Source organism: Falco peregrinus, chromosome 10, assembly GCF_023634155.1.
Source record: "Falco peregrinus isolate bFalPer1 chromosome 10, bFalPer1.pri, whole genome shotgun sequence".
Classification (NCBI taxonomy): Eukaryota; Metazoa; Chordata; class Aves; order Falconiformes; family Falconidae; genus Falco; species Falco peregrinus.
In genome coordinates, this window is record NC_073730.1 from 3,500,711 (window position 1) to 3,526,509 (window position 25,799).

At 38.7% G+C, this 25,799-nt stretch overlaps 1 long non-coding RNA gene across 4 annotated transcripts in view; it reads right to left on the bottom strand.

Moving 5' to 3' along the window:
• LOC129785263 (uncharacterized) overlaps positions 1–24,743 on the bottom strand; it is a 61,087-nt gene extending 36,344 nt beyond the window's left edge. For 3 of the 4 annotated variants that reach the window (XR_008749043.1, XR_008749042.1, XR_008749041.1), the window contains exons 1-2: positions 24,608–24,743; positions 18,858–18,956 (exon numbers count right to left, since the gene is read on the bottom strand). This is a non-coding gene — a long non-coding RNA (uncharacterized LOC129785263). Of the gene's footprint in view, positions 1–6,009; positions 6,231–6,844; positions 7,015–18,857; positions 18,957–24,607 lie in introns of those variants that run through there. The other variant, XR_008749040.1, reaches the window with a different exon arrangement.
• Positions 24,744–25,799: the final 1,056 nt, after the last annotated feature.

Below are 25,799 nucleotides of genomic sequence, written 5' to 3' on the forward strand. Positions count from 1 at the left end.
TTAATGGCAAGATGTGAGGGATGCACTCCACCCCTTAGCCAAACTAGCAGTAGCATGGTACAGGCTCCCAAGGAGGTAACAGCCTGAGCCATAGCCAGGCCAAGAACTCCTCTAGCAAACCCACAAAGGAGCAGAGTGACAATCAGCATTGATGCATGTGGGCTTGGAACACCAATCATGCTATTAACACATGAATAGTGGGTGGCTTTTCCAAAACTCATTTATCAAGGAACAGAGAAAGTTGTCTTATGCATACCTTTCCCATTGTAGCAATTTGACTACAAGCCAACAAATATGACAAATATGAGAGCTTAATGAGCCTTCCCTGAGCTCTCCACACTAGGCAGTGCGGCTGTATGGTGATACCTCTCCTTGAGGTGGGACGCCTCTCAGGGTTGCTCCTTGAGGCAGAGAGACCTTTTACCAATGACAGATCTTTGGATGAGTACAATTTCAGTTCTCCCTAAGTTGCAACTGGACTGCACACCAGGTGACTGTACCCTTGAGCAGGGACACATCTCAAGGTTTGAGATTCCTTATCTGAGACTAAGACATCCTTACCCAAGGCGGAGACACCCTTTACTCGCAACAGATCCTCGATGACTGATAGCATGCTGAATCGTTAATACTGATGAAACATTACTAATCCATGTACTCAATATTAATTATTACAAACTTTGCATATATCATTCTTCATACATAAACCATTGACCAAGTCTGGCACTAAGTCTGGATCTAGCCGCACCTAGACTTCTCTCTGTGAAGGAGTTTAGAAGGCAAAGGGGTCCATTCTGAACCTCATCACTCAGTGGAAGGGTCTTGCTTACCCTTTTGCACCTGTCTCTGTGTAAATCATTCTAGCTCAACTCTAACTCGATTTCCCTCTGTATGTTTCATCCATATAGTAAGCAATAGACTGAGCCTTGCCACTGGACTTTGTTAAGCTGCACTTTTATAAGTTCATATATAAACCCCCTTTTTCTAATACATTTGACACTAATTCTTTGAGCGATCTGAATCACTCATTCATGACAAAAGAAGATAGCTTTATGCAGAAACATATACATTTCAAAGTGATGGCACGTTAAGAACTACAAAAGTATGTGCTGTAGATAGGAGTCCAAGAAACAGGGACACAATCTTCAGGTAATTTAAGCCCATGGGGGAAAAAAGAGGATGATATGCAAAATTTTCACCTTGTTAGCACTTCTTAGTAAGTAAGAAAACAAAGCAAACTGTAATGTATCAAGTGTTGGAGAATGACTAGTTCTCTACACCAAATATGCAACTAATCTTAGAGAAATGCAAAATTGGTAATAAAAAGAATTAACTTGAATTTAAATAAATTATTAATGCTTATATTCAATAACAGAAGTTGAAGGCAAATCTGGAGCCTCATTTTGAAACTGGACATGATTTTGCAAATCGAAATGTTGAAGATAGATTTTTTAAGTGCCCTATCTTGATCATCTTTAATACTGTGCATTAATTATAGATGGGTAATTTTTTAATCATGAAAATCACTCTTAAGGAGTGATAGTGAAAGATTACATAAATAACTTCATCAGATGCAATGAGAAAATAAGTGGAAAAAACCAATTCAATACTTCATAAGCAGAATAAGGGGTTATTTTTGCAGATTTGGCTATTTCATCTGAAATAAGACCTTCTGAGGAATGGAGTACAGCAAGAAAGAGTACAATTTAAAATTTTCATTTTTTTAATAGAAAGCTAATTTATCTCAAAATCACCATATTCAATGGCTGAAATAAATGATTGTGTAAGTGAATGGGAGTCTAATTATGTACCACAGGTAGTGAATGTAATGTTATGTTTCAATGATTCTATGTATAAGCTCATTTCTGTGCTATTTCCAATAGGAGTTTTACAACTAACACTAATAAATAAAAGAAAATCTGTTCTGATTTTTAACAAAATACAGTTTCTTATCACAGCAGTTTATCTTATATATCTAGGGACAAGGCTAGGGCAAAGCTTAAAAAGCAAGTTTTATTAATTTTTCTCTCCATTGCATAAATACATACTATATTCTTTAATTGCTTACCACCACTATAATTCCTTCCCATAAAGTTAATTGGCAATAAACTTTCTATGATGATAGTAAGACTAAAAAAAAAAAAAAAGAGAGAGAGAAAAAAAGCTCCCAATCATTTTCCAGTTCTTTTTCAGGAGTCTCCTTTCCCTAGCAGTCAACAAAACACTATTACCATACCACAAATCATGGCATGAGATCTTTTCTAATTTCTTTTTTCTTCCTATGAAGAAAGTTTTTGCCCTTTCTTCTAACTCCAGGTTACCTTCTTAAGTTGTATAAATCAATATAGTAACATTAGCTTTGACAGCTAAGCCAGTTTACAACAACTGATGATACATCCTCTTGTCTGCACACTCAATTAAATATTAATTAAAACCAAGCAAACAAACAAAATATCCTGCCAATAGAGGATTTGAAAACTATTCAGCATTATACTATTTGAACTAACAGGACATCACAAGTGAAGGTCTAGATCTTGCAAAGAGTGAACTGTGGTAGAGGAAGGGAGTGATCTAAAATCTCTGCAATGCAGTGCCCAAAGCTTTCAAAATATCCTTCTACTCAGAGGTGTACATCCTACGAGGGTATCTGTAAGTATAAAGTGTGCAGCAACATGCTGCCTTGTTATTGAAGTCATGCTTCTGTCCTGATTTATACCAGTCCATGGAAAATGTAGATTTATCACATTTTATAATGGTGATTGGCTCCCAAGCACGTAATCCATCTCTGGAGAGAAAGCCAAGACTGGCATGAATTTTACATTGTCTGTAGTTATTTCCAGATCTAGAAATTTAAGGTATATTTCTGTAGGGTTAAAATGTGGAAGAGAAATGTTCCATAAACCAGAGTGAACCAGGCCTGGCACTGACAGTTACTCCATAATTCAGCTCAAGGGCAGGTCTCAAATCAGCCTTTTGAAAGCAGAATCTCCTTAAAAGGGGAAAAATGGGGGGGAGGGTGCTTTTCAAATGATTATAAAAATGGTCTTTCCTAACTGCTTGCTAACTCTATAGACCTGAGTGGATGTCAGCCCATAACCGCTGTACAAGCTAATGAGCTTAATGGACCAGCTAAATTAATCAAAATTATTTGCAGTATACCACAAGAGCAGGCAATTTATAGCAGAAAGTTTTGAACACCATCATTGTCACCAGTACAGTTATAAGCATCATAAATCCAGATATGATGGATGACTCTTTCCTTTTGCTGATAAAGGGAACTGCCACCGTTTTCTATATGCTCAAGGTTAAAATCAGTGCTTTACCTGTTAAAATATCTGTTTGCAAGCTTCTCCAGGACAGATTTAGAGGTCATTTATTTGCCTGGCTACAAAGACAGAAAGAAGGTGAACAGCCTAAGCTTGTGCCAGCCAAATTTCAATCTGAGCCATTAAAATAAAAACAAGTGAAAAGTGATTTGTTAAGAAGATGTGTATATTCAGATTAAAAGTTACAATAAGACTTAGATTTTTAAATTTTATTTCAAATTAACTATTGTAGAATCTGAATTTCTGAATATATATAATTACTGATTATTTATCATTAAACGTAGAGCTTCGTAAGTATAGGGCTTGGGTCTAGCTTTGATAACACCCTCACGTCAACTTTTCCACTTCTACCCAAAAACTGCTGATAAAGTTTTGTCCCTAAAATAGATTTTCAGACATACCTAGGGATCAATGGTGTCTTTATTCCGGTATTGAGATAAAGAAGGACACAGATCTGGGCTACCTGAAGACGCAAATGGGGAAAGAGGTTTCTTATCCACAGTAGTTTTAATGCTATGACTGCTAACATTTACCTTCTTTACTGTGTTTATTCTAAAACTCACACGCAAATGTGGAAACGTATTTGTCACAGGTTTTATTCCTGTGATTCCTAGAAGACAGTAGGCATGGCTGCCTTGAATTCCAGATGATAAAGGGCATATTATTGCACTGGTAGGACGTGCAATTTCTTTCTTCTTCTTCTTCTTCTTCTTTCTTCTTCTTCTTCTTTCTTCTTCATTCTTCTTTCTTCTTCTTCTTCTTTCTTCTTCTTCTTCTTCTTTCTACTTTTTCTTCTTTCTTCTTCTTCTTTCTTTCTCTTCTTCTTTCTTCTTTTTCTTCTTCTTTCTTCTTTTTCTTCTTTCTTCTTCTTCTTTCTTTCTCTTCTTCTTTCTTATTTTTCTTCTTCTTCTTCTTCTTTCTTCTTCTTCTTTCTTTCTCTTCTTCTTTCTTCTTTTTCTTCTTCTTCTTCTTCTTTCTTCTTCTTCTTCTTCTTTCTTCTTCTTCTTTCTTCTTCTTCTTCTTTTTCTTAAAAGGAGGTTTCATTTCTTTCCACAAAACATCTAGGATCAACAAACCCTTTCCAATGCAGAACCCACAGACATTTGATTTATTTTCCTCTGGTATTAAGGATTCGGTTTAACCATAGTGCTGAGAAACTTTCCCCCTCTTCAATATCCATCATGTGCCAGGAAAAATATCTTTCCAACAAGTGATTCACAAGTGATAGCACAGTTCAAATATCCTTCACATAAGAATGTGAGTAAGATGGATATCCCAGTACATATCAGAAAGCAATTAGACAAATGGAAGTTCATCTAAACATATTCTGTATCTTCTCTAATAAAATGATACCTTGAAAATGTCAAAATATAAAAATGCAATACTGGGAACCTAGATTGATGGACAGCTGAAATCTAATCCATTAGTATAAAGAACAGACAAGAAACAACTTGAATCAGTCTGTATATGGTTAAAATTAAGAAAGGAATTGCTTTTTGTAGAGAAAAGAGTCAGAAGGAAACACCATTAAACATGTATTTTTAGTGAACAAAGATAAGAATAATTTAGGTGTTTTTAAAGAAAGTCAGGAAAAATATATATGAAATGTATTTGTCTATCTCAGCAATTCAGGGCTGCAAAGATTAAATGTAGAAAGGAAACATGGTTCCCAGAGGGAAAGAAAAGAATTACTAAACATTAGGAAAACTCATGACAGTTCTCTGAAGGGCATTAGCATTATTACAACTTCTAAAGCCATGATGGATACTAAATCTTATTTATTATGATTACTTGCTTTTGCACAGTCACAGTGAGAAGGTTTTGTTGAGTTTTTTTAATACTGTTCCATGAAGTATAGAGGACACTGCAACTGTGGTACAGGTGGTACACCTAAGTGCTTCAGGATTTCAGAACATCTGCTTCTCATCAACATCAAGATATAAAGACATTCCTTGATTTTAAATGAATTATCTATAGCCCATTAGTTTTAACACTGACTTTTCTTTTGGAAGGACAGTTGTGGCAAAGGAAGAGTTTCATGTGAAACTTCTATAATGAAGTTTACAAGAAGAAATGTGTAGGATATTTCTCTTTTGGAAAAAAAATGCAAGTTAAGGAGATTTGCTGACCTAATCGCTCCCATTTTCTCTAAACTGCCCATTACTGGAAACTATTTACCAGGTTAACCAACAATTCTGGTCACCTGGGACTTTCAGAAAGTTGGCCTCAATCTGTTCCTAGCAAAGAGAACAAAGCACATTTAAGGTTACAAGGAAAGGTTTAAAAATCCTATTTCATACAAATAAGCTTTTTCTTTCATGACTGTTGCTTATATTCTGAAATTTCACTGGCTACAAAGAAAAAGAATGTACAGTCCTAATGCAGACCACAGCACAAGCATGTGCACTGGTCTCAGGACCCCTGCCTCCTGCTTAATCCTGTCATTATTGGAACTAACGAAGCATATCCACGATAAGCTTCATGAGAATATGAGATTCTTATGTTATGAAATTTATGATGTGAAACATACGTTTCATATGATATAACAAAACAGTTTTCTGCAGGTGGCAGTATCCCATGCAGACTTTCACCTTTCAGTCTGGTAGTAAGCAATATTCATGCCTTCAGAGCACTTTATTATGGGAGTTTTTTAAACATCTCCTTAATCACAGCACGTATCTCAAGCCTGTCTTTTTCATAGCTGGTGCCTCAGAGTTATTTTCCACAGTTAATTATGTATTCTGTGCAAGTAGCATATAAAACTCTAAGCTCATCATTGTCAGTAAAAGTCTCATGCATGTAAACAAGGACTGAACTTGCCTGTTACTTGAGAACAGAGCTCAAGTGTCTTTTTTGATCCAAGCCCATGCTGCTCTTACAGTTTCTGAAGGTTGACAGAAGTCTGTTCTTAAAAAAAAAAGATGACACACAAAATCAAATTCTTATTGTATCTGGTCTCTAAATCAGCAATTTAATTTAGCTGCTTTTTGTAAATGTCCTACTCATGCCATGTTACACAATAATGTCCTTCCATAATGAATATCAGGTCATATAAAAATGAAAAGACAAAATTAAAAAAGAAAATTGCAAAAAAAACCCAAAACCCCAACCAAAAAATGCATGTCAAACCACTACATTTATTCTGCTGTTATAACCTTCCTCCTTTCATTCAAGCTGAAATCCATCTGAGTTTTACATAGGCCATTAAAACTTGAGATTTTCTCTTGAGAAAATCATGATTAATAAACAATGCAAAAAGAACAAACGCAGCTGTGCTTGACCCCTTCTGGCAGTTCATCCGTGTCACAGCTGCAGACTTAAAGCAGCTGTTCCTAGGAGCAGTTTATGAGTTTCTTCCATTTCCCCGTTTTTGTCACTACACACTCAGTGAAACTGTCATCAAATTGTTGAAAGCAATTTCCACTGCTTAGGAGTACTAAAGCACTTGCTCAAACCACAGGTACAAGGAGCTGAGTTTCTGTACTGAGGTACAGACTTCTTATGTCCCCGCCAACACACACCTCCGTGTTGTGCAACTGTGCTTCACCTGCCTTCCAGAGCACCCAAGGGTAGCCATGGCATGTCCACAGAAAAAAAGATCTTACGGAAGCCAAATGATAGCTAGTCCTCCACAATTAATGTTCCCCAAGGTCTTCGTACACATAAAATGAAGTTTCAAAACAGGGTTGTACTGTAAGAGAGTTTGAGATTGAGATTTTTGTAGAGGTTTGAAACTGGGCTGTGTTCCTCCTCCTCCACCCATCAGCGCTACAGCCCTAGCAGACATGAGGTGGCCAAACACCAGGGAAGTTAAGTTGAAGTGTGGTCTCCTCTGTCGTTGCTGTTGAGGCCACATCCGGACCCGAGTTAAGTTTTAAAGAGCGGAAAGTTAAAAATATTTAGTACACCTGAAGGCATTTCACAAGTCAGGATGGAAGAAAGTAGCACCAAGTTACGTACCCATAAACATGGTTGTGGGTGCAGAAAGGGAACTGCAAATTTCTGACTCTTGACGTGGCTTTGATATGTATTTCATTAGGGAGAGATTTTTTTCACTAGCACTTGGAGATTGGATCAGGCTCTCAAGCTTTAAATATGGAAAGACAGACATACTCTTTCTGTTATTTCCTAATTTAATAACAAAGATCAGCATATATAAAAAACTTGCATTTCACCTGTAGTCAAACCTTTCTCCTGCTTATAAACAGTATCCCTGCAGGACAGGTGAAAATAACCAAATATATTATTCAGGAATATAGTAAGAAATGGTTGTTTAAATTTAAAGATCTAATTAGATTGCCTATGTATGAAGCTGTATTGGGCTTGCATGGCAAGGTTTTGGTAGCAGGGCAAGGGGGGAGGGCACAACATGTGTAGCTTCTGAGAGAAGATTCCAGAAGCTTCCCCCATGCCCAGCGGAGCCCATGCCAGCCGGCTCCCAGACGGACCCGCTGCTGGCCCAGGCCGAGCCCCTCGGTGCCAGCGGCAGCGCCTCGGGGGAGGGGATTAAGAAGGGGGAAAAAAAGTGACAATGGCTGATTGAGGCAGAGAGTGACAACAGCTGAGAGCAGCAGCACTGGCCCCCGGGTCGGGGCAGGGGGAGGCCGGGGGGCTCCAGGCCCGGAGCAGAGATTCCCCGGCAGCCCACGGTGAAGCCCCCTGCCCATGGGGGTCCATGGGGAGGCAGATCCCCCCCGCAGCCCGTGGGAAAGGCCCACATTGGAGAAGTTCATGGAGAACAGTCTCCTGTGGGAGGGACCCCACGCTGGAGCAGGGGCAGAGTGTGAGGGGGAAGGAGCAGCAGAGACACCGTGTGATGAACTGGCCGTCACCCCCATTCCCCCTCCCCCTGCACTGCTCGGGGGGAGGAGGCAGAGGGACCAGGGGTGAAGCTGAGCCCAGGAAGCTGGGAGGGGTGGTGGGAAGGAGTTTTAAGATTTAGTTTTATTTCTCATTATTGTACTCTGATTTGACTGGTAATAAATTAAGCTGATTTCCCCAAGTCGAGTCTGTTTGGTCGGTGACAGCAACTGCTGAGTGATCTCCCTGCCCCCCCTGCACCCCACCAGCCTTTCCTTACATTTTCTCCCCTCCGGCCCAGCTGAGGAGGGGGGGGATGGAGCAGGTTTGGCATCTGACGTCCAGCCTGGGTCACCCCACCACAGAAGCAAAGCAAGGTACTGATTTACACGGCATGTGTCTAAAATGACATTTTCAAAACTGCTTGCAAGAACAAAGGTACCATTGTGTTACACAAATTAAATTATAAATTGAATCCAAGGTAAAGCATTATTATTGTATTAATAAATATTTTGCAATTTCCACAGCAGTTCTCAGCATCTTACAGCTGTCTCAAACCTGTAAGTACATAAGTATTGCAGCACTGATGAAATGGCTTTCCAGCTAATATATTCACAATGTAGGGTTTTAAAAAAGAAATAATAAAAAAAAAAGAATAAAAGGTCACCTACATCTTTTTAACATTAATCCATGACTGAGCGTATGAAAAATTGTTCGGTCATCAAGGTTAAAAGTAGATGTGTTCGACTGAACTGAAAGCAAACTTCCCAGTGCAGTATTAATTAGAGCAGGCATGTGAACAGCCAATAAAAACCATGACTTTTTATGTCTTTGTTCTAAAATATCTTCATGCCATAATTAGGAGTCTACTCTGCAACTGCAGGAGCAGAGACATTGCTTTATCCCACTGCAGCCACTGACAGCTGCTTTACCAGGTTCTTGCTAGCAAATGGGCCAGGAGGAAAAGTATATTTAAATTAAAACACCTGTGAGGGAATGGAAAGAAAAAAAATCTGATCTTGTTTGTGAAGTGGTTTTTGAAAGCCAAGAAGGCTGACAAACCTTACACAAAGTGTAAGCACCTTAGTGATTGCCGTTACCTATGTGAACAGAAACCGTGTAATAGCCAGTTTCCCACAGCAGTAGCTCAACTTAGAATTAAGAGCAAATTTAAGCACTTGTCTGAATATGAACATACTTAAGTATATCCTTAAATTCCATACGCATGCTTAAATGATTGACTAGATTGTGGCCTAAAGAAGGAAGGACTGTATAAAACATAGATGATCCAGTAAAAGCGCCAAAATTGGAGTGGAACCATGCATCATATGCTACAGGAACTTGGATATTCTTACAAGATTTGTTACAAATTATGGTGTTCTTCTTCCATGTTATGCAGTAAGTAGTGGACAGAAACACTCATGCTATTTCACCAGTTCCGAGGGAGCTGTATCATTGCACATGACAGCAGAAGTTGCCCTGTAGGCAATTGTAAACAATTTCAGGCAGATACCTGCCCTCAACCCTGATCCTCTCTCCATCAGTGGAAACTTTTCATGCCAATATCTTGGGGCATAGAGATGATCTTTTTGTTCTGTCTTTGTTCAGTGACAAGCACAATGCTCTGTGATTTGTGATTTCAGAAGGACCCAAATGCTCCTTTTCCCTACATTTTCTCAAGAAATCTGACCTTCTAGCTCTTAGATCAGTTTATTATCCCCTCAAACAGAAGATATTAAAAATCTGACATTTTAAATTGTAACCTAATTAAAATGATACATATTTCTAGACTGTTTGTGATATTTTGTGCGAAACCACTTGTATTATAAAATATCATGTTAGGAAGTTTCTTCATGGATGTTGATGACTATTTTAATAAAGCATGTAATTTAATGAAGCATTTACTCTCTTTTTCATGGAAGACTAATTGAAAGGTTAATTCAAACCGGATCTGACAGATCCAAAACCTGACTAATTGAATGTAAACAAAGACAATAAGGAGTAGTAGTATGCCAAGTTGACATCTTCTGCGGTAACAAGGGAATTGTGGCTATCATTCATATTCTTTAATACTTTCCTAAATGATTTGGAAGAGTGAGAAATAATGATATTAATAAAACTAGCAAACGATTCTATTTTGGGAGACATGGTTAACAGCAGAAAGGCAGAGTGGAAAAATGGGCAGTGGTAAAAACAAAAGACTTAATTAGGACACCTCTGAGGTCTTGACATCTTTGCTAAATACAGATGGTGGAAAATAATCCAAATTCTATATCCTTTCAATGAAGGAGAAACAAGGGGAGAAACAATCAACTGGCAGTGACAAAGACCCAAATAGAGAGAGATGAAAAAACACAGCTGAGCATACACGTGTGTAGAGTAACATGTCCACATAGGAACCGTGCTCCCTCTCAGTAGAGTTACTGCAGCAGGAACAGCTTTCTCCAAAAAGCTTTCTGGAGTCAACATCCAGGAGCAGTCTGGAGGAACTGCAGTCAACGAGAAAATGGGAGAACATGGAAGATGGGTCAGATTAAATGTTTGCATGCATAAAGGTAATCATACGCTAAAGCGCCTAGTTAAAAGGGGGCTCAAGGACCAAAATACAAGCAGCCAGGGTGAAAAGAGATAAGAACTAGTCTACACCAGTCCGTGTATATATTTTTTATATTAGTCAACAGCTGAACTTCCCTTAGTCCTTTATTCCAATCCAAGGCGGGTACTATTACAAAATGGTGTTACAAAAATGGACTGAAGTGATCGTATGAAGTACATGACCTGGATCTCTGAAAATAAAATGAGTGATTCAACATGGTGAGCTGAACCATAGTATTATTGCATAAAGAGAAAAAAAAAATTCAGAGATTAATGGACTGAACACCTATAAAACTTGCATAAAAGTCTTCTCAAGGAATATTGGAAGCTGAAAGGAGGATTAAAGAGGTGCTGGGAAATAGATAGTCCTTTTAATCAGAGTTGGGCTAGCTTACATATCAAATCTGCCTTCCATCTATAAATTATAACTCTATATTAAATAATTTGAAAAGGAAATTCAAATATCTTCCCCTGTTTTTCTGTATGTAAGTGGCATCTCAATCAACAAATGTGATTACATATTTTAAAGACCATTATAAATCATTCTCCTCTCTAACTGTAGTTTTCAGCAAAAGTATCATTTTATGCTCCTGATTTTTGCAGCGGATGTTATTAGCATCGTACATTATGTCTAAAACAATCGAAGGAAATAGAATTGATAAAACAGAAATAGAAAGTGTCCAGAAATGAAAAAGTAAAACAATAACACACTCTGAAACATTCATCAGAGCATATTAGCAATAAATGTTAATCAACAGTATGTCACTTCCCATTGAGTGAAAACAGAGATGCTATGCTATTCCTACTTACTGACATAATATAACCAGCGTCACAGAAAAATTGGTTATCAGGTGAACTTTCAACTTAGATCAGAGGAAAGTAGCAGCATAAAATAAAACTGAAATTGAGAAAATCAATGCAGAAGAGTGTAGAAGACTTACATGTCCAAGAAGCAAATTGTTCAGAGAAGATATAGCTGCAAAAGGTGTATTAAAGGCCTGAAACAAAAGTCCATCCCTATCAAGTCAATGGAAGTTTTTCCAGCACATCGTCTGTCCCTGAGTGATTTGCAAGGAGCCAGGCACAGGCTGAGTGCGCAGTACATACCTAATTTGCTTTTGCAAGGCTTACTGCAAATGTGCGTATGCAGTGAAGCAGGAGAAGGGAAACATCCTGAAGACATACCCAGGTCAACATCAACCTTCCCACCTGGGTACCTCCTGTCGAACTTTGTCCGTAGCTTAAAAACCCATCCCAAAAGAGAGCCACGACCACAGGATCACTCACACCCAGACACCCCAGCTGAAAACCACCACTGAATTCTACCAGCCCAGGATCTGTCTCCTTAAATCACCCTTTATTATTCTAGTGATATAGGAAAACTATTTGAATAATGTTCAAAATACAATTAATAATCTTCTTTCTCAGCCTCGGGGAGAGAATTCCATTTGCATCTTATCAATCAGGAGTCAGATCACCAGCCCACACAGTGCAGTCTTAGACAGTAATGTGTCTAACAATTAATAATTACAAGATGAAGAAATTACCAGTGATACTAGTATTAAACTCAATTGCAATTTAGGGTTACAAAAATAATCTATAAAAGAATACGGATTCATCTGCAGAATGCTGCTTGCCTGTGGTAGGATTTAGTTGAAGTACTGCCATTTAGACTTAGGGAGAAGACTAGCTACACGCGCGCACAGTCAAGCAAAGAGTAGTTTGCCCTGTCCCACCTAAAGCTAGTATTTTAGGGATGATAACTGGACAGAACATATATTACAGCACAGTCTCCATATTCTCAGCAGAAATAAATAATTTTTCACAAGTCCATTTTCTGCCATTTAAGGAACTGAAACATTTAATTTTAAATTTGGTCAAGTTTTGACTCCTACAACATGACTTTGAGAGTCAAAGTATCTGGATGCAAGAGATTTACACCTAGGAGAAATGCTTATCATCCTTCACCTTACCGTTCCTATGAAATGTTATACAATCTGTCAGTAAGGTATGTTCTGCCATAATCTAACTTTATGAGCAAATGTAGAGGAGGTTTGAATTACATCTGTATAGTCAAGTCAGATATCATGTAAAATCAAATATTCACATTTCTAAATCCATTCTCTTTTTGAAGGGTACACTTCTAGTATTCACACAATAAATCATTCACATGTTCAAAAATATATAGCCCAAACTAATTATTTTATTAAAATTATACACTCATAAGTACAAAACAGTTTATATGGTCTAGTACCTTACTGTCATTTAACAACTTTATTCTCTGTCCTAGAGTGATAATGCTTTACCAATTAAAAGAAATTAACTGTCCACTTTGGATTGTGTTACAATCTTAACATCAAAACCTAGAAATCTAATGGAGAGTGACACATTTTTATTTTGCTGAAAGAGAGTATCCTTTGTCAGACTTCATCATATACTCTTTGCATTCTTCCCTCTACCTGTTTGACCATATAGCTATAATTTTTCATTAATGAAAGAAGTGAAAAGAAAAGTTCATAATAGCATTCTGAAACTACTAATTAAAAACTGAAGTATCCCTCCCTGGATTGAATATCTCACTATATTTCTAAAGGCAAATAATGATACTGAGATCCAAAGTAATCCATCCTCAATGACTACCACTCCTTGTCATTTGATTGCCTCGATACAGCAGATAAATTCAAATGGTTTCAGTCCAATTTGAGGCATAAGAGTGTGAAGAGCACAGTAATAATAAAACCAATTGACTTAAAATGGCTCTGCATGTGGAAGTGACTACAATTGATATCTCTTCTTCCGCTGTTAATACAGGCAAGTAGATTACATTTTTGCATCAAGGTCTGTAATTATAAAAGAATTAAAAATAATCTACAGATAGCTAGATATAGAGCTTAATATCAGGACTAGGTATATAAATGCCAAATATATATGCTATAAGATGATTAGCCATGGACTTCCCTGAAAGGCAATTTAAATCAAGGGGAGCATCCTCAGTGGTAGAAAGGAGCTTTCAGACACACTTACTTTCATGTTCCTTAAATAACTTCATCTTTCTAAACAAGTTGCCACAATTTGCTCTTGCTTAGACTTGAATAAAATATACTATTTTTATATATATATGAAAAATATATCTAAAAATATAACAGAAATGAATGTAAACCAAAACCAATGACAAATGGTAGAGGGGACAAGAAAATGCAGGTATTTGCCAACAAGCAATACAAAAGAAGAGAGTACAAATGATGCAAAACAAAAGCAGGTAAACCAAATTATTAAAAGAATCACCCCCAAACAAAGGTTAACAAGCAGTGAAAAGCTTTTATATTCACCCTATGTTGAAATCAACTTTAAAACACTTCTTGGAAAAGAAAGAACTGCAGCTGTGGCAACCCTACTCCACATTAAACTGTCTCTTTTTTAAATTCTCTGCTCCCCAAGGTAACTGATCCTGAGGGACGCAATCTCAAATTATGGCTAACATAAAAGTCAATGGATTTGGAGGGGACATTCTCTTTTCATCAGGATAAATCAAAGATATAGTCTCAAAGGAGAAAAAAAAATATCTGACCCACTGCATATGAAAAGGCCTCATGCATATTCAAGCATGTGCTGCATCACAACTGACACTGTCCTGGTCCTGCCAGCTCTTCCCAACCTGCCTGTTACGTGTGTTTGGAACAGCCGTGATTCCTGCTGTATTTCAGTCTTTTCATAGACACATGACTCCAAGCTAAATTGAGACTGACCAGAAATTATTCCTATAGCTTCTCAGCTGAGGATGCTTTAACTTCAAATAAGGCTTTTGGCATCAAACCAAGAGTTACTGTGTTTTCAGAGCCATAAACAGATCCTGTGGTTCCACAGACGTTTACAGAGATATGGGTTTGGACCACCTGGGAGAGACCAGCTATTCCAAGTTCAGATCTGTAAGTAAAAGTCAGAGGAGAGTTTCCTTTAGATACACCATAGGGAAACTGTATGGAAACCTTGGGGCACGCAAAGTCAACATTACTCCGCTTAAAAGCTTGAAAACTTTTAAATTCTGTATTGTTGGGATATTAGCTCTAAGCCTGTGGAATACAATGTGGATTTCAAAACCCTAATGAGGTTTCATGGTATTAGCTTCAGTACCCTAATGTAAATTTTATCTCAGATATACGTACTCTCCCTCTCCACATCTCTACAGTGGAAGCTGAACACAAGATTTCCATTCAGTCTTGGTCATAATGTACTGTGAATCACTCTTTCCTACCATACTCCCTCCACCACTTTCCACTTTCAGAAGGCTACAAATTAATTTGGGATTAAAGCTATTATAAATCCAGTATTGCTGCATAAACCCACAACCTACTGAATAGACAGCTGGTTTGTAAATTATTAATCATCATTTTCAGTCTCCTTGGAGCAGGAAACAAGGTCATTTTATGGGCAGAAGTTCCTATTTATTCGCCTTTAATTTTTCTTCCCGTTAGCTAAGCTCTCTAATTGAAAGCCTAAAACAAAATTTTTACCCGCTCTGATGCTCTGATATATCACCATCCTGGGGTGAGAAGTTCTACCAAGCCTGATAAATGAATTTATTCCATCATCTTGCTTTTTTGCTATGCAGGCTGAGTGCTGAAATGAGTTTGGACAACACGTCCACTTACGGCACTGCAGAGAAGTGCACTTCAACAGGAGGAGAGAAGAAAGGTCAGATGCCATGATGAAACTCTGCACACCTGTCCACTGGGTCAGCTTGAGCTTCCCTCCTTATATACACAAACCTCTTTTTAAATCTCCTCTTGCTTCACCTGAAATGGATAGAGAGCAAGTGCCTCCCCAGATGTCACCAGCAGGGAGACTTGCCATGGTTGCCCAGTCAAGAAGTGTCAAGCCTCTTCCCTCCAGTGGAAAGGCATCAGATGCCCAGCTGAGTTAGCCCACAGACACACCAAGTTAATTCTTCCATTTATTAGCCTTATAAACATGTCTGAATACTGCCACTCCTTGCATGTAACTTTACTGCCCACGGGAATACAATGAGCTCTCCATTAAGCCCTGAATTTCCTTAACTTTCACGCTGGGACAACCACCACACTTGCCACAGTTCCTCTAGCTGTTTTAGGAAAATATTTAAGCCTTTGCAATGCAATTTCATGGGAATGACACTGAGAGTTTGGTTACTTGTTAAACTTGATCTCAGTCACTCATTAGTCCATGTGCATTTTCATTTAAAAAACAGAGAACCATATCAGACATACAGAGGTAAGGAAAAAATCCTTCAACTCTAAGGGTGGGTGGGGGGGGGGGGGGGGGTGTAGGGGGCGGGGGGGGTGTGTGTGTATGTGTAGCACTGCTTAATTAAGTTACCCAAAGAAACCCAAGGTGCACTATATGGGAACGATGACGAACAACACCAGCACTGATCAAACTTGGTATGAATGAATCATGTCACTTGAAGTAATTATGCCATACGCTAACCAGAAGGGCATCACACACAAGAAATGTTAATTATTTTTTTACTTATTAATTAACATTACCTACTCCCTTTTCCTTTTCACTGTTGCCCAGTGTGGATGGAAGGCTGCTCATTTCATAGAATCATGGAATATTTTGGGTTGGAAGGCAACTTTAGAGGCCATCTAGTCCAACCCTCCTGCAATGAGCAGGAGCATCTCCAACCACATCAGGTTCCTCAGAGCCCCCAGTCCAACCTGACCTTGAATGTTTCTAGGGACGGGGCATCTGCCACCTCTCTGGGCAACCTGTACCAGCATTTCATCACCCTCATCATTAAAAATGTCTTCCTAATATCATGTTTAAACCTACCCGCTCTTAGTTTAAAATCATTACCCTGTGTCCTATTACACAGGCCCTACTAAAACATCTGTGCCCATTTCGCTTCCAGACTCTCACCCTTACCTATGCTCCTTCCCCAAGAGCTCCAAAACCCTGCCTGATCAGTTTAACGCTATCTCCGCACTGGTGGTGCAGCTCTTTCATCATTTTGTTACCCAACAGGGACAATCCAAAAGCACTGACCTACAAATTCAGAGTGAGTCTTAATCGATAGGCTCAAAAATGTCACAAAACAAAATGTGAAACTGCAGCCTGACCTATTCTGCTGCTTCCATGAGCCAAGATTTCACTTCTCGACTCAGCTGAGAAAGTGACAGCACTTCGGTGGTATAGGAATTAACCCATCTGTCTCCAGCGTTCCCACAGAAATAACTTACTGGGCTTACACAAAGTGCTGCGCAGCTCTACAATCTTCCATTCAGGAGCTAAGTACAAAAATACCGTTTAAAAACTTAGAGTGAGAATAATAACAAATCTAATTTCTGTTGTCTTTGCCTCTGAAATAAAATACCCTGAGGCCAGAAAATGACAAATAAAGCATTTCCTTTCAGTTCGTACACTTTTGGGGTTTCCTGTAAGGGAAAAAAATGGAAATGAAGAGTTAGGGGCAGATTCCCAGACCTGCAGGGGAAGGAAGAAAGAACTGGCCAAACTTTTATCTGTCCCATAGAGGTAAAAAAGTTAGTCTGAATGTCTTCCTCTGCCCAGGTGTGAACCTTGTCTCCTCTAAACGCTTGAACCCTTTGGCATAGTCTCAAATGCATTTTTGTGCAAGGAGGCTACTGCTAACACTGCTTAACTTCACATAAATAAATAAACATCTATTCCAGGAAGGAACTAGCATATGGGAAAGTATTCCTCCTCTAGGCAAGAAAATCAGCATTTCAGCTCCTTTTTTAGTACGTCTTCAAGCCTTCAAAATGGAAATGATCAATTTTTCACAGTTGTGGAGCTGGGATGAGGCATCCTTCTGTAGCTCTACCTCTTCCCATCTCACCTGAGAGCACAACGGGACCTTGCTGTTCTATCCTGATCAGAAACTGGGCAAGAACTTCATGAAGATAAAAAAAGGTAATTAGAAAGTGTTATTGCCCTTTGCATTATTTTCACAGCTGACACATATTAAACCAACAGTTAGGAATTTAATTTACTCGCAAAAAGAGTAATCTCTTCTTTTTGTCAGAAAACTCACCGATCTTGCTGAAAGTCTTATTTCCACTCAATTACAAATTTGCCATCAACTTCCCTGGGATCTGGAGTTCTTCTCTGCTTTTATGGAAACTGAAAACGGTCATTACCAAGCAGAGCAAGGGGGTATTTTGAATGAATGAATTACAGCAAATGCCACATTTATTTTGATGGATGAAAAGGAAGTGTTACTGTAGGAGTGAAATATTCATCTATGCATAGTTTTAATGTAAAAATACATAGTTTTTGAGATAAATTTGGTAGGAAACAAGTCTGGTAGGAAAAATGAGCTAATCTTAATATTACCACAGGGCTAATCTTCAGAAATGTATGTGCATATATGGGAGCAGGGCAGACTGGGAAGACTGAGTACCTTAGAAAACTCTTCTGTAATATGCTGAAATTGTATATGAGGTAGAGGCTGGAAGAAAGAACACAAAAAAAGGTTTTAGCTTTCAAGTAACTCTGGGAATTGTGGCTGCAATAAAGAATAAATATTTTTTTTTTCTTTTGTCCAATCTAGGTAAGACTATCTGAAGCAGTTGACCACAGTCATGCTGTAGATTTCTCCGAGCTCCAGACCCGAGGCAGGTCCCAACTTAAGGTTCAGTTTTACCCCTTACAAAGAGAATGTGCAAAAAAGAAATCATAGGTTATAACCAGCTCTATGAAAACTACATTATTCAATGCCCTTTGATAAAAATTTGGTGAGGCTCAGAGGTGAGCACTGAGAGAGTAAGAGAGAGATCTGTATAGAGAGATTTGGGATAACCGTGAAATTACATCAAAAGACAACAAGAACAATAAATGCAGCTTATACACCTTTGCATTGTATGTGAAAATTACCTTACACTTGAGGAGGGTTGATTCAAAAACTCAGGTTTACTCAGGTTTATTCTTTAGCAGGATGCTGTCAGTAGAAAGCCTGTGATTTAATTTGTGTCTGTGCCTGTGCAATTTACAGGTAGTTTATAATGCTGGAAACAGGCTTCCAGATATGTTTTCAAGGAAGATCACATCCCGTCCAGGATTTTGAAACTGTTGAGTCCAAATTTTGGCAATTCAGAACCTCAGAGCAGGATGGCTGCTGAGCCTGGGAAGAGCCCTTACCTGTTCTTCACACCAGCCAAGGGCCAAACATCTAAAGGCTCCTTCAGGAATTTACTTGAACATTCCATACCTTATCTCCCATAGCAGAACTGAAGATGTCTAGGGAAGAAATAAAAATAATAAAGAAAAAGAACACATAAAGAAAAAAGAAAGACAGACAGACAATAAAAAATCATGCATCATTAACTAGGAGTTGCTAATTTAGAAGTAATGAATTTGCTACATTTCTGTCTTCCTGAAAGTTTTGCAGTCTTATTATGTTCAAAGAGTCCAGTTCTCTGATGTTACTTACATGCAATAAAACAAAGAGAGGATTTTTTGGTTTTGTTAAACACATGATTTTGGGGTTTTTTTTGCTTTAATTTTTCCTTTCTTTTTATCACTGTCCACTCTCAGAGTGCTTCACAAGCTAAAAAAAATAGTCAACAAACAATTTCCAAAAGGACAGGTATACTCTTTAGCATATATTTTTGCCCAAATCGGAGATTTTATCTAAGACAAAGGCAAGATAAATTGTGCTATATTTCCTTTTCCATTTGAAAAAGGGTTTCTGCAGATCCCAGATCCTGCAGTTCTTTATAACTCTTCCTATTTCCCAAGAAATCTCTTGCTCTGTATTTCCTTGGAATTGGTTCTTCTCTTTCTTACCCTTCCAAACACCTCCCCTTATATGCTCTCCACGATAAATGGAGCATAGCTGAAAATTCAGGTCATACATTTGAAGCAAAACCTTTTGTATGAATTCTAAACTTTTTGACTAACATTCCACAATATCTATAACTATCTATATCTATAGCTACAAGTAGTAATGAGGGTCAGGGGGAACCTCTCTAACTATCTACTCCAAGCCCTAAAAGCCTCCCTTATGCCAAAAGAGCAGCAATTCAAACATTTTCCTGCCCTTTCCCTGCAAGTCTTTCATTTCTTTTCCTTAGCGTATCACATAGTGATTAGAGAAGCTACAGCAGCTGATGCCCTTCAGTGGTCTGTGTCTTCTCCACACTTGTTAGATGGGCTCTCCTTCATGTCAGTCGGCTGTGTCAGATTAGCAACTAATAAGAGCATCACCACCAGGAAGCCAAGCTCCCTGCCAGGAGTGATGGCTCTCCAAGTGTGTTGCTTTCATACGTAGCTGAAAAAGTGTCTGCTAGGCTTGACCTTGTCTCTGCTTTTGCATTTTATTCCTTCTTCATAGCATCCTGCATCACAAAAAAATACATCTTCCCCTACCTTTCCACCCACAGTGGAAAGGCAGGTTCTCTATTTTTTCAAAAGCTTGTTACAAATACATTCTGGGAAAATTTTACACACTTGGCTAGCAAAGGGTTACGTTTGACTCTGCATCCTGTGCTACTGATTATTCGCTTCTTTGTTTCTTGATAATATGCTGATGTTGGATGATTGCAATGTCAGGGGCTAATTCTCACTCCATTTGGTTCAGCTGTCCCTCTGTCAATCCACACTGCAGCTTTCACTTCAAACCTGCCTCCGTGTATTTCTCACTTCTGCACACCCCTTAACTTTTGGAGTCCTTTTCTGGAATCCATGATCCTCTTCCCATCTCAACCCATATTTTGCAACACCACATTAGGAGAACTTTCTTATTCAGAAAAGCCCTGGAACATCTTCAATTTTACCACAAGGGTGTTGTTTTGGGTTGTTTGGGGTTTTTTTCTACAGGTTCTTTTCAACCACAGCCTCTATTTAATCCACTTAGTTTTGTTATTGATGAGTTCCACTGCTCACAGGCTCAAGTCAGCAAACCGTTTATGCATATTTAACTTCTATTGACTCCCATGGATTGCTCAGGATTAAGCACATGCTTAGATGCTTCTCTAAATTGCAGCCATGACTTTTTTTTATTTCCACAGGGGCACAGCAGTAGAGCTATGAACCTAATTCCTCAGAGTCTAAAGAGGAACGGACTGGTTTCCAGTTAAACCACTTTATCAGGTAGGCCAAGTCTTAAAAGATTCAATGACACCACTAACCAGGTTCACAAATACAAAACCAACATCATTGCTTTGCTCTACATTCCATAGATAAGAACAAGACGTGATGTTATACTAAGAGACAGGCCATTTGAAACGGCCACAGAGCACAAATGTGGAACCAGACTGTGGGTAAGTCTTGTCCATTATTTTTTCCACTTGACATCATCTTCCTATACTTCCTTAGAGGCATTTATGTTAAATGTCCTTCTGAAATTATATTTTTCTTCTTCATATAATTAATAAGAATTTAGAATACTTATTGGTTTTGAGGTACAACATAAACTTTTACATCAATTTCCTTTTGGTATTTACTCAAAAAATAAAACCCTGGAATTAGAGAGACAAGTGTTATTATCATTCTTAAGCAGATTAATGAGCTTATACCAACAGCCACCTTTTCTGCAAAGTGGAAAGATTTATTTTGTGTAGGAATTTCACATTTACATGCAACTACTTTGAATTAAATGCTGATCACTTTATACCCATAAGCAAAACCTGCTCACTGGGATTGCAGAAAACAAGGCTTTTCAGGGAAACTCCTTAAGCATGCATGGTAAAGAAAAGCACACAAAAAAACAGCTATGGCATTGTTATAGGAGTGCCCAGTTAAATAAAAACTTGTCCATCCCATGTTACCAGACTGGAAAAAACACATAGGCACTTAGTGCTAAGCATCTCGGTAAACTCAGTAAAACCCAGAGGAATTCTTACATTCTTCAAGATTTTTACACAATAAAAAACTCCATGTCTAAAATGTATTATTTTCAGTAAATGGATCATATTAGAACTAGTGATTTAGAAATCTGAAGGTTTATAGTGCTTTATGAACTAGTTCCCTTCACTCCACAATTGTTCTTCATTATCCTTCAGTTCCTGCTGTATTGACTAACAACCATGCTTCCTATAAAACAAACTGTATTTCCATGCTATCAGAAGTGCTCTGGAAATAGCACTTCAGACTTTCTAAAACGTCTAAAATGATCTGCTGTGCTAAAGTCATTGCTCAGATAGCTTGGGAAGGTTATTCTCTCGTCAGCACCTCGCATAATCACCTTAATAGGAAATACAGTAAAAGAAGTAAGCAATGAGAGGTTTTACTCCAAGCATTTGCACCTGAAGTAGGCAGACTGGCTTTGAATGCAGTGTTAAATAGCATTTTTGACACCCAACTGTAAATGATGCGTCAGATTTTAACAGGTCAGTACTGGTAGGTCTGTAGCAGGGATTATTTACTTGTCCCTTGCCCACGATGAGAAAGTCAGGAGCTGCCCTTCATTTCAGAACATATTTCACTTTTTGCTCTCTTTCTGCTCACGTGGAGAAGATGAGTGAGAAGAGATGTGGCATGCAGGGAGACCACAGAAAGAGTCTGATTTCAGAGAAAGAATAGTAATGACAGCGGTTTGTTGCTTTGTGTCATACAAGTTCAAGGCTGCTGCAAGGACAGAACCAGCACCCCAAAGGAGAGAGTGGCTTTTGCTAAACAGTGGCCTCTAATGTGCTGGGTTTACCCTTAGTCCTCATATATCATTTAACCAGGGAACTGCGCAAGGACGGTTTGACTTAGCCAAATACTTTGACCCTTTATCCGGTTACCTTCATTTAGGCATCTGAAATCTCCCCACTGTTCACACTGCTTTCTTGTTTCTGTCTCTGCTGTTTGTACATTTTCTTCACCCGCATCATGAGCTGAAGGAAGACAGTCATTGAAATACTTTGCTCCTGAATATCACCCTCCTACTGCACATAACTCGTGAGAAGGAGGTTGTGAAACTGCGATGGTACTCATGTCAAGAAGCAGCCACCGAACTGGACAGCACTTGCAGGTTTTCCACTGCTTCCCCAGAAGGGATATAAAATAACACTGAGGGAGACTATAATCAAGAGTAGTCAGGAAAGGAGAACATACATAGGAAAATAATGCTGGTGCTAAAGACAATGTGCAAAAAACTATTTTTGTGATTTTATTTTTTTTTAATTCTAAGGAAACTTATATACTGCATTTACTTGAAGCAATAAAATACAAGACGGAACTGTCAAACACAACTATTACAGAGTTTATGGGGCCTTAATTGATCCTCACTGTATGATCTGTGATGATGACACAGCAGTGCTTCCTCACTGAAAGTTACTGAAACCTCAACAAAAAAAACCCCACCTTATTAATTTTTAAAACTACAAATAATTTATTTCTCATTCCAATGTTTCACAGAAACCTATGCCAAGGCCAGCTAGACCCATAACAAAACAAGGAGCTGGCTTGAGTTCAGAGATTTTGTTGTCAACTCAAAGCTCAATTCAGATGTTCTCAGGAGTTTATAGTTCATCTGTGAAGAGCCTGACTGCACTACCAAAGTTTCCTGTTTGAGACTCCCAAGAACTGTTTTATATTCTTTGCCAAACTTCTGATAAAATAGTAGACAGTAGGTAGTTATTGGCATGTTCACCAGACATCTAATCTGTCCCCATCCTGCAGCAGTGTAAGTTGAATTTAATTTTGGAAGCCATATAAGAAATCCAAGCAAGTCATAAGATGTGGAAATCCTGTGTAGGTTACCCCCTTGCCCCACTACCTTTCCACAGGGTATCTCCATACCTAAGGACCACAAAAAAACTGACTCAATGGCTTTGCTATTAAGAACTGCAAGAAGTCAGCTATTTTGATTATTCTTTTCTTAAAGACACAGGAAAAGAAATCCAAACCAGAAAGCGGTGCAGCACAAAGGTCACAACACTGTCATCCTTCCACTAAAATTTACATGGAATATTAATGAAAAATTTTGATAATTTATGCTCGTGATACAGGTTGTAACAAGAAAAAGAAAGGGAAGAAACTAATTCTTCATATGGGAAACAGTAAAATTATAATTCATTGAGATCACTGCTTTAGATTTTCATTTACTGATTCCCTTGGGCTCCACAGTAGGAGAAACTCAAGGACCCACAGAAGGAATAAAAAAAAAATTATATCAGAGAAAAAAATTAACTCATAAATAGTTATAGATCATATCATAAGTTCTCAGCAGACCTGTTAAAAACAAAACAGGAAGCCTTATCTAGTTTGTCCCTTCAATTAAAAATCTGATAAGTACATAATGGGAAACTTATACTCTTTGCAGTAAACAAAATTGTGGGAAGAGCTAATGGAAAACAACATGCTAACCAAAAAACTCTTCTTCCTTCAATCGATTTTACTGTCCAATTTTACCTGGTTTTGAGTTGGTCTTTAGCTAAACATGGAAATAGAAAGCATCACCAACCCACCATTAGCCTAGAAAGTGCAGTACGTCATGGGAAATCTGGCTTTGCCACCACAAGACAGGGATGCAGCCCTACCAATGCCCAGCAGTGGCAGCACAGAAAGCTTATATATTCCACCCTTGTTTCCAGAAATGTGGTTCACAATTGACAACAGAGACCACAGAGCTGGGAAGCTGTTTGAACTTGACACTGGCTATTAGGGCAGTGTTTACATGTGCACGGGTCTTACTTGGTCTGCAGCTGATGGATGTGGGTGAAGGGAAGGGGGTGAAAAGAAATCAGTGAGACAACACCCAACACCCAGACTGCGACAGCAGCTTTAAAATCCTAAAAGTCAGAAAGCCACAGCTTTTTTTTCACTCTCTTCTCCACCCTCCCCCCCCTCCCCCCCAAAAAAAAAACCCCAAACAAAACAACTCCAAAACTATTTATTTGACAAAATTCCCTTTCCTAAACACAGTCTGCAATTTTCATGTCGAATGGAGCACTACTCACTGTAAGGAGTGCACCTTCCACGTGCAGGGCTGTCTTTCAAAGAGCATTTTGGCAGTATCCCAAAGAAATTCAGAGTAGACATGTCTCACTACAGGGCACATCCCACAAGTGCTCTGCCATGGAATGCTGCTTTGCCCACTTCTCAGGGGGCTTGATTTCATCAGAAAGCAGAAGTAAGACAAACGAACAAAACAACAAAGCCAAAAAGTCCCCAAAACCTAATAATAACTGACAAATGCAGAAGTTCTGGTTTATTCTTATAAGGAACAGGATTCATTAGCACTTTTAACAAGAAATCATTTTATTTTAGTGCAAATTCATTCAGTTTATCTATTCATTAGCAAAACACAGAGATTAGATACATACTCAGTCTTGAAGAAAAACGTAGAAGCTACTTGGCCAGAAAGGTCTGGCATCTCTGAGTAAAGCAATGCCAATGAGATGGGAGATGCTCATCTTCTGAGAGACGAGCACTCTCAAAAGGCTTCTAACCCTAAACTGCCTTGGACATTTCTCTCTCATCCTCCAGTACCAAAAGAGTTACGTGACGTGGAAGAAGAGTAGCCTTCACCGCAGGCACTATGGGCCTTGGAGAAGAAATGGTTGCCCTCAGGAAGGAATGGAGTCTCTTAAACAGTGAGAGCATTGTATATATCAAGATAAGGGGGAGCAGCACCCAAATACTTCTTATACTAAGTCACAGAACAAGTCAAATTTGCAATTAACAGTCTACATAATGTATTCCTATCGTGCAACTGCAAATCTCACTGAAGATAACAGGACTCTTGACCTCCATTCAGTTTGGAACAGTCATGAAAACAAGGCAATACTGGGGGATAGCGAGTGCTTCTTTCACAGGATGCTACAAGACAGGTTTAACAACACCTCTGCCATTTCAAAGCTGCACATACCCAACCCCATTATGAACAGCGGGAGCTATCGCTCCCACCATAGGAGCAGCTGAAAGGAAAAATGCATTCTTAAGCACTAGGATGCAGGAAAGCTTCCTCTTCTCCTTGTCCTTTTCATTACAGTCCATCTGAGTCTGTCTCTGGCTGTGAGACAGACACCTATTGCACCCATGGTACTGGCTGATGAAAACAAACCTATTCAGAAGCACTGGAGCGCTTGAGAAAATATATAAAAGTGTTTTATTTCTTACACAAAGAGAATGAAAAGGTTTGGTGGGAGG